Genomic DNA, 11,146 nt, shown 5'->3' with positions numbered 1-11,146 from the left:
ATGTTGAAACTGTATTTTTTTTTTATGAAATGTATTTTTTTGTGACCAGCCTAAACTTGATACTGGCAAGGATATTATAAGAAAAAGAAAACACAAGTTGATGTATCACAGGAGGATATGTACAAAAATCCCAAACAAAATGTTAACAAAATTGACACAATGAATGAATATTACACATAATGCCTCTATATCTGTAACTATAACTCTATATCCATCCACCTACCTATCTACCTGTCATGTACACATAACAAATCAAAACAACGTGAGGCTATTGCAATAATGTTATGTTGGGTTCCATTTTAGTCAAAGAAAAACGGTTTCAATAGGTATAGAAAAATACTTAACAAAATTGAAAACCTTCTTGTTATGTAAACATTTAATAACATTTATTTTATCAGATAAAGGAAACCTGTGAAAATAAACAAATTCAAAGAACTAAAGAAATCATGTGAAAAGAAATAAAGTGTGACTGTGATGTATCACCCGATAAAGAATATCAATAAAGAGAGCAAAATAATATAAAAGAACTAATTAGAACTTCTGGAATTAAAAAGTACAATTACTGAATTTTTTAAAAAATACTGTAAGGTGATCAACGGGAGATTTGAACTGAAAGAACAATAATCAGAGAACTTGAAGATAAATCCGTGTAAGTACCTTCCAAGAAACAGAAAGAAAAAAGCATTAAGATAAAGATGGTGTTGATGGTATTCAGCAGGTGCCTCAGAGACCTGTTGAACAGCATCAGGTACATTAATACATGTGCAGTCACAGTCTCAGGAGGAGAAGAGAGAAAGGGAAGGAATCATATTTAAAGAAATGATGCCTGAAAATGTCCAAATTTGATAAATTTTAATCTATACATCAAAGAAGCTGAATAACTCCAAGCTGCATAAACTCAAAAAGACCTGTAGCTGGACATACTGTAATGAAAATGTCAAAATACAAAGAGAATCTTGAAGCAAGAGAGAAGTGACTTACTTATCACATACCAGAGATGGTCAATGAGATTAACAGCGACTTTCTGAAACTCTGGAGTCCAGAAGGCAGTGGGGTGACATATTTCAAATGCTGAAGGAAATCAAATGAAAAAAACTTGTCCAGAAAGAATTGTTATTAATATTATCCAGGGAATAATAGCAACTTAAGAAAAGTCTTCAGATTGAAATTCAAAGTTGTGATCCAAAGTACAACTGGATCAGAGTGAAAGATCAAGAATAGCTCTTCTGGAAAATTCTTCAGAATGTCTCCCATGAGTTTAGCAAGATATACTATTTTACTGAGTTGCCTCCACTCTATAGTATTAAGTTACATTCTTTCTCTAGTCCATATTTTATTAATATCTTTCAGCCCAAAAGAATTCTTTCACTCTGTGTGTGGGGCCTGTTTATTTGTTTTAGTGGTTTAATATTTATTTAGTCAGCACAGACATTTTTTATTTATAAACACATTATATTCCTTTATTATAATAAAAAATCAATATAAATGATAATATTTTTAAATATTTGAGAAGTTCTTTAATTTCAGGAAAAACATCGTAGGGTGACAGCTGTTCATAGTAGGGTTAGAGATTACTACATAAATATAATTCCAAAATCTTGTACCAAATATGATTATATTACATTTGTCATTTGGTATGGCATTTTAAATGTTTTCTATCTCTTTTTATTCCCAGGCAAGAGCAAGAATGGCTACTTTTCCTGTCACCATCCCTTGTAAAGGCCTGGTTTATAGCACTCTGCAGCCTCTATATCTTTTCTCTTTCTGTGTACCCAACTAGACTGAGGACTCATGAGAGCAGAAATCAGTCATATTTTCTTCTCTAGAGCTTACCATATAAATGGCCCTATATATGTCTGCATGTGTTGGAACAAATCATAGAAATGGCAGTGAACTGGCTTTCTGAGCATTAGCCACACCTTGAGAAGCTGTGTCTGGTTTGACTCTTTGTATTAACTCTTCCCGAGGCTTAGCAAACGCTCTGCTTGATTGTTTGTTCCCTGCCTGTGGCGGATGCTCTGTCAGATAGGCTTGGGTAGGTATTGCTTACTGATGGATTATGGCCGAATCACTGTTTTTGAAGAGTAGTAGAAACTTTCTGTTTCAAAGGCTCTTTCACCTTTTCTTTATCTCTTTTTTAGCAGAAATCCTGATCGAAATTTGTGTTTTAATGGACCCACTCTGATACTAGGCTTACTGCTGGAGAGCACAAGTGGAGTGCTGATGTTTGGAGTCTGCAGTCACAGCCTACATAATAAAGCATTAATCCAAATGTATATAATTCCGGCAGATCAAAATTTCTGAATTCATGACATAAAGAAATGTGGTATAACAAAGCGTAATTGTATTATATATTCAGCTGCAGTAATTTTCTCGGTCTTAATTTGAACAAGCCGCAAATATTATTCTTCTTATTTCACCATGACCGTAGGGTAACATTATTTCTCTTTGCTCAAAAGAGTTTGAAATATAATCAGCAAATGAGAGTTTATTTAGTAATTAGGATCTATCGAACGCAGCTATGTGTTAGGTACTGAAAATGTGTATGGTACAAAGAATAAACAGTGCCTTTTAAAAGTGAACATAATATTTGCCTCATATTTGTAGTTTTTGGCCTCATCTTTGTAGTAATCCAAATACAAAGGAGTATTATGAATGTCCAAACTATGTATAACAGTCTAATGAAAAAAGCAGTCTCCTGTCACGAAGAGAGCAAGAATAAATACCATTTTCTCTTATTTCAACTCTGTCTTCTCCACTATTCCCTGCAACCTCCTATTATCTTCTCAGTTTAAAATGAGAATATTTTTAAAAAGGGTTATGAAGAAGAAAACATCTTAACTGACTTAAATCACCAGGTACAACACAAAGAACTGTTTCTGAGCTGGTCATGCAACTGCGTAAGATCCTGTAACTGGACAGAGAAAGTGGCATCGGCTTGCTCTTTGTCAAGAGACTTGGTTTCCCCTCAAAATTCAGCTCACAAACCCATCCTGAAAGACTAGTGGTATGTAGTGTTTTCTACCAGGATTTTTAATCAGAAGTATTAAAAAGGGCTTTCATATGATCCGTAATCAATACATGAGGGATAATAGTTGATATGAGTGACTAATTGCATAAAGGTACTGAAATAAGTAAAAGGTAACCTAAAATATGGTGAAATAAAAAGAAAACATAGAAAGTTTTAAAAATTGAAAATTAATGATTACATGTTTGAGAACCAAAACTCATATTTTTGATCAATGTCATGTTATGGGTTAAATATCAATTTAAATATTTAATTTCAGTTGCTAATGCTATCATTCTTGCAGTCATGTGTGCTTAGTACCGTGTTAGAATAATTAATGGGAGTGATTAGAAAGTAGAATAGGCATTGCTCAGTGCTTTTTGGCATAAAATGTGCATTAGAAACAAGATATGCTTGAAAACTGTGAGAGGATGCTGCCTTGGGTTTTGAAATTTTATTATGGAAAGTCTATAAAAAGCACTAAGTGAAGATTGCAGTAAAATAAAACCCATGTTTTCTTTAGTTTAAAATAAATTTTAATTAAGTTTATATCTGAGCTATATACTAGTCCTCTTAAATTGTAGACACAAAACTCGTTTTCACTCTAGTTCATGCTTTCTTTCTGCAAGTTTGTATTGTGTACCTACTATGTTTCGGGCCCTGTTCTAGGTGCCCTGGATACATAGTCAAAACCTTCTCATCAAGAGGAGAATAATGACCTATAGTTGATGGCATATCTGTGCTCCAAACTTGTAAAGGTCTGCACTGTAATTCACTCCTAAGGCTGGAAGATTCCATACAGCATCTCTGTTTGTGTAGATGCTTCAAACACCCCAGGGTTACAAAGCAACGTGACAGCAATCAGGACCTTCACAGAGCCTCTCTTTTCCGAGCCAATGTAAACATACATCCTTTTGGATTAAGTAGATTGCAATAGCATTCCAAATGAGATGTATGCTGTTTCCAAAATCCAAAGTAGTCCCCTAAGGGTCGCACCTTTTTCTTCATGGAAGGAGGAAGCAGATGTAGCAACTGTCCTTCTCCTTAAGGACATATTTTGAGATATCTTAATCACTCTGCCCTAAGATTTCACCAAAGTAGTGTGTGCCCAAACTTTGGTGAGATTTATTTCCTAACCTCTGGCACACATGTGACTGACCAAAATGTGTAGAGTGTTTTGCTATTTTTATCAGCATGAAAACATCCATGTAGTGGATTACTGTGCTGTCCAGCGGAACAGAGTGAAAATTCGCTGTTCCTGAGTGCTGGTTATGACAGAGGGCTGGAAAGGTGTTGCTATAGTGAGACAGGGCAGCAAAGGTGTGATGCCTCGTCCATGGGCTCGAACCACAATGCTTCTCATGGCCACTTCTCAGAGGTATGGACTAAATTTATCAGTTCAATGGGGCATACAGGTCCTAGGCCTTATGTTGATTTGCTTTTGCCACAAAATTACATCTGGAATAGCAACTGTATTCGGAGACCCCTTATTTAAGTTTATGTAAATCCATTTATCTTTCTCTGAAGTACTCTGTCTTCTGTACAAGCAAGACAGGAAGGTTGAATAGTGACATGGTAGAAGTCATCACACCTGCCTCTTTCTGGGCCTTGGTGGTAACAATTATCTCTGAAATTCTGTATTTCTTTTTGTTTATGATTTAGTTAGGTAGAAGCCCTTCTTATGGCTTATCATTCACTACCATAACAGCCCTTGCTCCATTTCAGGGATTCAGTGAAGAGCTCCACTAGCTGCTTAAATAGATCTATTCTAACCATGTATTTCAGAACTGGGGATAAAACTGTTGGATGTGTCCAAATACATACGCCCATTTTCAGATTGACCAGGGACAAAATTCTTTTCATCACCTGACCTCTATGAGTCACTACACTGACTATTGTATCATGGTATTTTTTGAGATCTCAAGGAATTATTGACAACTCAGCATCTATGTCCAGTAATATTTAAAAGTCTAGCTATTTCCTCTTCCTCACTGCATAGTTGCCATGGTAAGTGGCTTCAGGTCCCTTGGGTGGAGGTCAGGAGTATGATTTATGGTGTGGGTTGGCGGACTGTGGCCTGCAGGCCACACTTGGCTCAGCCACTTTGCTTTTTAAATAAAATTTTATTTGAACATAATGATTCTCCTAGTCTATAGCTGCTTTAACCCTATAATGATTGACTTGAGTACTTGCCCCAAAAGCCTCAAATCTTTACTATCTTTTCCTGTATGGACAAAGTTTGCTGGCCTTTGATTTACAGTGTAAATTTTTTGACAATGTGTAGGGTCTTTTCTCAAAGTCCTGATCTCTCTTTGTAAGGAGCTGTGGGTTTGTGAATTGCCTCAATTCTGAGAATTGGTTGAGGAATCAGGATCCTCCTGTGATGATTTAAGTGAGTCTTCCTTTCTCCAGATCTAGAACTTTGCTGCTAGTCAAGTCAAGTTAGGCTTCAGTAGGCTGTCCAGCTGTCATTTCAGTTGTAGAAACGCCACTACCAGTAGCAGAAGTCAAAGATTTCCGTGGTTTGATCTGTATGGTCACCATTTCTGCTGCAGTGCCTGGCAGAGCAGTCACGCCTACCTTGTCTCTGGCGGTTAAGAAGCACCACTTAGCCACTGCCTCTCTACCCATCCTACCCATTGAATTTAGAGGGTCACATGCAATAGCAGAATCTTCCTCTATCCTTTATGTCTTGCAGTGGCCTTTACGGAGATCTTAAAAATAAAAGTGAAGCCCTGCTAATTCCACTAAGATGGATTTGCTCTTCCCAAGTCCTACTACTTAGATCCAAAACGCCCCAGGCATAACACCGAAATACAAGCATAAGAAGACTCTGAAAGGTGCAATGTAGAAGGATGTCTGCCTTGTGACCTTGGGTCTTGAGGAGAAACACAGAGCTGAGTTCCTTAAGTTTCCTCGTTGCTTCCCGTATATCCTGGACAGGATGCCATAAAGCCTCCAATCTAAAACTATAAGGGAACAGGCAAAAATACTGCAAGTGAATCCTGTCACCCCTAGTGAAAGGTCCATAAGGAAGGTGGTCTAACAACTGAAAACCTTTTTTAGCAAACTCGCACAACTCTAACAGAAAAATTCTACCCCACTGGAGCTTCAGAAGAAGTTGATCTTCGACCCCACTTCACTGTATTGTGGAAGCACAGAGAGCATCCAATTCCACTGCAAGCCATGAAGAAAGATAAACTTCTGGGCCTGCTTCACAGAAACATCTGTACCAGATGGTGTCAGTGGGCCGAGCGGACGTCTGACTTTCCATCCCTGTCCAGAGAAACAGGCGGGAGTTAGTGTCAGCTGAGTGTTGTTAGAATAAAAACTTTAGACAAATTAAATATAACAAAGTTTATTTGAGCAAAGAAGAGAGCTGTGCTCCAGCAGCATAAGCAGTGAACTTTTATTGGCTGAACATGGAAGAAAAGCAGAGAAATAACCTGATTGGCTATAGCTATGTGGCTGCCTTATTTGGGTGCAGCATGCAGGGGTATTTGCCTCATTTGGTTATAATCTGATGGGAGGTCCTTAGCTGTATAAGCAATTAGCTGGTTAGCTGTTTGTGATTGGCTAAGGCTCATTATTTATTATTTTTTAAATTTTAATTATTGTAGGTACATAGTAGTTGTATATATTTATGGGGTACAGGTGATGTTTTGATACAGGCATACCATGTATAATAATCCAATCAGGGTAATTTGAGTATCTATCATCTCAAGCATTTATCATTTCTTTGTATTAGGAACATTCCAATCCCGCTCTTTAAGTTTTTTTTAAAGTATACAATAACTTTTTGTTGACCATAGTCACCCTGTTTTGCTATCAAATATGAGATCTTGTTCATTCTATCTAATTATATTTCTGCACCCACTAACCATCCTGACTTTATCCCCCCTCCCAGCTACCCATCCCAGCCTCTGGTAACCATCATTCTATCCTTTGTCTCCATGAGATCAATCATTTTAATATTTAGCTCGCACATACAACTGAGAACATGTGAGATTTGTCTTTCTGTGCTTGGCCTATTTCACTTAACATAATGTTCTCCAGTCCCATCCATGTTAATGCAAATGACAGAATTTCATTCTTTCTTATGGCTGAATAATATTTCATTGTGTATATTTACAGCAATTTCTTTATCTATTTGTCTGTTGATGGTCACTTAGGTTGATTCCAAATCTTGGCTAACACGAACAGTACTGCAATAAATTTGGGGGTGAAGTCAGTTACCATAAATATAATATTTCCAAGTTAAGTTCTGGTTTGCTTACGTATGATTCCACGTACAGATATAACCTCTGATTAGTGGCCCCCTTATTTGCTTTAGTAATTCCCTTTTCTTAGCCTCTCAGTCTTGTGAGAACGACCAAAATTTGGGGCCTCCATGCCACTGTCACCATTATAAAGGACTTATTTGGTCTTGTTATGGAATTCATAAGCCACAACATCAGGCTCGCTGAAAGATTCTTCACATTTGTCATTCTAATGGGAGTGAGACCATGTGCTGCCCGGTGATCGGCTGCATGTGGGCATTAAGACTCTTGAGAGGATACGGTGCAACAGGGAGACCAATATAATGACTGTCAGGAGGATAATACCAAGAAATTGAAATGCTCTTCTCAACCAAGGTCCCCCCAAACCAAACCAACGAAAATAAAATAAATCCAAGAATGAGCCAGAAGAGGAATTTACTTCTTTTAACTCAGTAGTCTATTTGTTGATTTCTTATAACTGAATTTCTACAGTATCAGATATATTTATCCAAGTGCAGCAGGAGGTGCTCTCTCTCTCTCTCTCTCCACACACACACACACACACACACACACACACACACACACACTTCTCCCTATTCAGCTATCAGATAGAACAAAGCAATCCTGTTATGTAAAACAACTTTAGCAAGAAAGGTTAGAGAAGTTTGCTGAGCAATTGTGACCTTTGCAGTAGAGTCAGCTACAGTAGCTAATGTTTGAGACAGATTTCTAATCATTACGTTATTTACACTTAAGCCAATCCAGGGAAGGAGCTTTCTAACAAAAGATATCCATTTAGAAGGACTTACAGCTGCTGCCAAATTTCTCTTTATTCTACAGTGCAAATTAAGAGTTGTAGACCAATGTTCAGTTTCCACTTTGTTATGGAGTGACAGTGATACCATTAGAATCCCTAACACATATTGGCCCCCTATTTTCTACTTACTGAGACATGGAGTTGCTTGTGAGTACAGTTGGTCATTATATTCTCTGCAGATAAAAATAAACCTTGGAGGGGCACAACAGATACTTCCCTGTGGGACACTTTGTGCTTTAGGGGTCACTCACAGGGAAGCACCAGTTGTATTTATTCCATTATTTTTTACTTTTTTCTTTTTTTGAGATGGGTCTGGCTATGTTGCCCAGGCTGGTCTCCTCATATAGGGATTTAAGTTTAGCATGGCATATCTAACATTCAGATAAATTCCCTGCAGCGGCTATCAATTGTGAAATCTTAGTTATCATATTATCTTGCCATGTATAAAAAGAAAATAAACACAGAGAAGAGAGAAAAAGAGACAACATTTTTATGATGTCAAAGGAGAGGAGTCTTGATCTGTGATCTTAGGAAAGCTGGCCATGTCTAGGGTGTTATCTACTTCTGGAAGAAAACTTACCAGATCAGTTTTCCTTTGATATCTCTGATGGGTACACACTCCCAAGAGTTTGGGGTGCCCTCTTGAGTTGAGAGATGTGGACCCAAGGCTCGAAGCCCTGAAGCTTTGCTGCAGTGTGGGTAGTGAGAACTTGGTATGGTCGCTTCTGAGGCCAAGGTCAGATTTTTTTTCTGGTGTAGTATTCAATAAATACAATTTTTGGATTATAGATCATGAAAGACCTGGCTGTCATCAGTTGGTGGGTCATGAAAGGCTTCTTTTAGCTCATGAAAATATAGTTTATTAAAGCTTTATAGCTTTGGGTGATGTCAGAGTTTATAAGAACAGGAGATACACGACTTTCAGTAGAGGCTTTAGGGGCCTTTCAGTAACCACTTAATATGGAGTGAATTTGTGTTTTCCATTGGAGGTGGCTCTGGTTGCCATCAAGGCCACAGGTAATATTTTTGGCCAAGCCAATTCAGCTGATTAAGTTAGCTTTACCAATTTCGGTTGCAAAACGCTATGTGTCCTTTCAGACTTCCCAGAAGATTTAGGGTGCTGGGAGCAATGCTAATGCCATTTAGTTTGTAATTTCTTATTTTTTAACTTGTTGAGTGAAATAATTACCCCTATCACTGGAAATTTCCCAGGAATACTCCATAAAAGAAACAGATATTCTAATACCATCTTAGCTACTGTTATAACATCAGTCTTCTTGCATGGGAAAGCTTCCACCTAACCAGAGAACATACAGACTATCATAAGAAAGTACTGATATTTCTCCAAGGGTGGCAATTGAATAAAATCTCACTGTAAAACTACCTGAGGCTTTTATTGTCTTAACAGGATTATGGGTTTGATAAACTAAACATTGGTTATAAATCATTTAACAATTTTAGAACAGTCACTTCACCAATATTTTTTCATAATTTGTATCGTTTTATCTATTCCATAATGAGTTATGTAACACAGGGCTATTAATAATGAAAGCTTTATGTACTCAGGAAGAACCAGGTAATCATCTGGGCCCTAGATGAACCCATGCTTAGTATAAATTTGCATTGTTTTTCAGTGGAATCAAGCAGGGAGGAGGGGCAGAAGGAGAGGGGCAAAAACCTACCTAACAGGTATAATGAACACTGTTTGGGTGATGGGCACACTTATAGCTGTGACTCAAGCATCACAAAAGCCATCCATGTAACCAAAAGCATCTGTGACCCCTTAATACTTTGAATAAAAAAAACATAAACTCCCATTGCATTTTAAATACCAGTTTTGTTTCTCCAATTCAGGTGCGACATACTATTTATTGAATGGGTTATCATAGATGATTTGACTTGGATCAATCTTACGGAGTGCATTCAAATTGCATATCTCAACTGTTACAGTACTAGGTGACAGCATGCAAATATTCCAAAGCATTTCTTTGGTATTCAATTAATTATTATTCTGCTTGACATTGGGTTAGAGTTTTATGAACCAGTTTTTTCATTAGAGTTCTGGAAATTCTCACGCAGTCCAATGATGTGATCTTAAAGTTATAAGAAGCCTGCACTTGTCAGAGTTCTTTCCATGAATCTACTCAGACATAAAACACTTTAGGATTATACAAGATGTTCCAAAAGTCACCAAACATAGGAAAAAAATAACAAACTCATATTACATTTTATGTTTTTAATATTTTTTATATTTATTTCCATTTTCCCTATATATGGGGACTTTTTGGACACCCTGTATATTAGTTTCTTGCAAAAGCTTTCAAGACTATCATAGTAAAACAATTAACTGTCTGTAGAGGAAAAAGGATTGAGAATGGCCATAAAGATCTACTTTGGTAATTTCAAGCTTCTGTCTGGTGGAGTGAATAGAATTACATACATATTATCACTAAGTATGCTGCATTTTATAGTGCACAACTCTGGCACAATTCTCAGGGTTTTTAGCTGATACTGCCCTTGTTCCTGCTCCTCACCTTTAATCTTTTCTCTCCGCAGCTGTTGGAAACCCTGGCTGCCCCCACCTTCGTGCAGGTTTGAAGGCCAGCAGGCAATGGCATTGGTACTGCTTTCAGGTTCTATTTCTGCACTGTATCTGGTTATGCTTTTCTTTAGGCTACTTTAAAAATATTATTTTTTTTTCTATGAGATTTTAAAAAGGGGGTGAAATTTCTTATAACAAGAGTTACATTCTTAAAATCGATCCTTCATGTCTGTATTGTTGAAATCAAACTCTGAAGATTGATCAATGACTCCATAATTTTAATCATTAAAGACGCTTGTCTGTCATTTTACTCGATTGCCTTGTAGGTTTTCATACCCAGCACTCTTGAGGTGCTGACTTCTTTGGAAATTCTTCCCTCCCCTGATTCCAATTCTCCTCCTATCCATGAAATTAAGGACTTCTCAAGGTTTAGTCATTGGATAATGCCCTCTATGCTCAATTATCAGGAGATCGTGTCCCCTCTGATGACCTTAATCATCAGCTCTGAGCATATGGTGCCC

The sequence above is a fragment of the Propithecus coquereli genome, unplaced genomic scaffold (genome assembly GCF_000956105.1).
Source record: "Propithecus coquereli isolate 6110/MARCELLA unplaced genomic scaffold, Pcoq_1.0 Scaffold71, whole genome shotgun sequence".
NCBI lineage: Eukaryota > Metazoa > Chordata > Mammalia > Primates > Indriidae > Propithecus > Propithecus coquereli.
Note: the sequence above shows the minus strand (reverse complement) of the source record.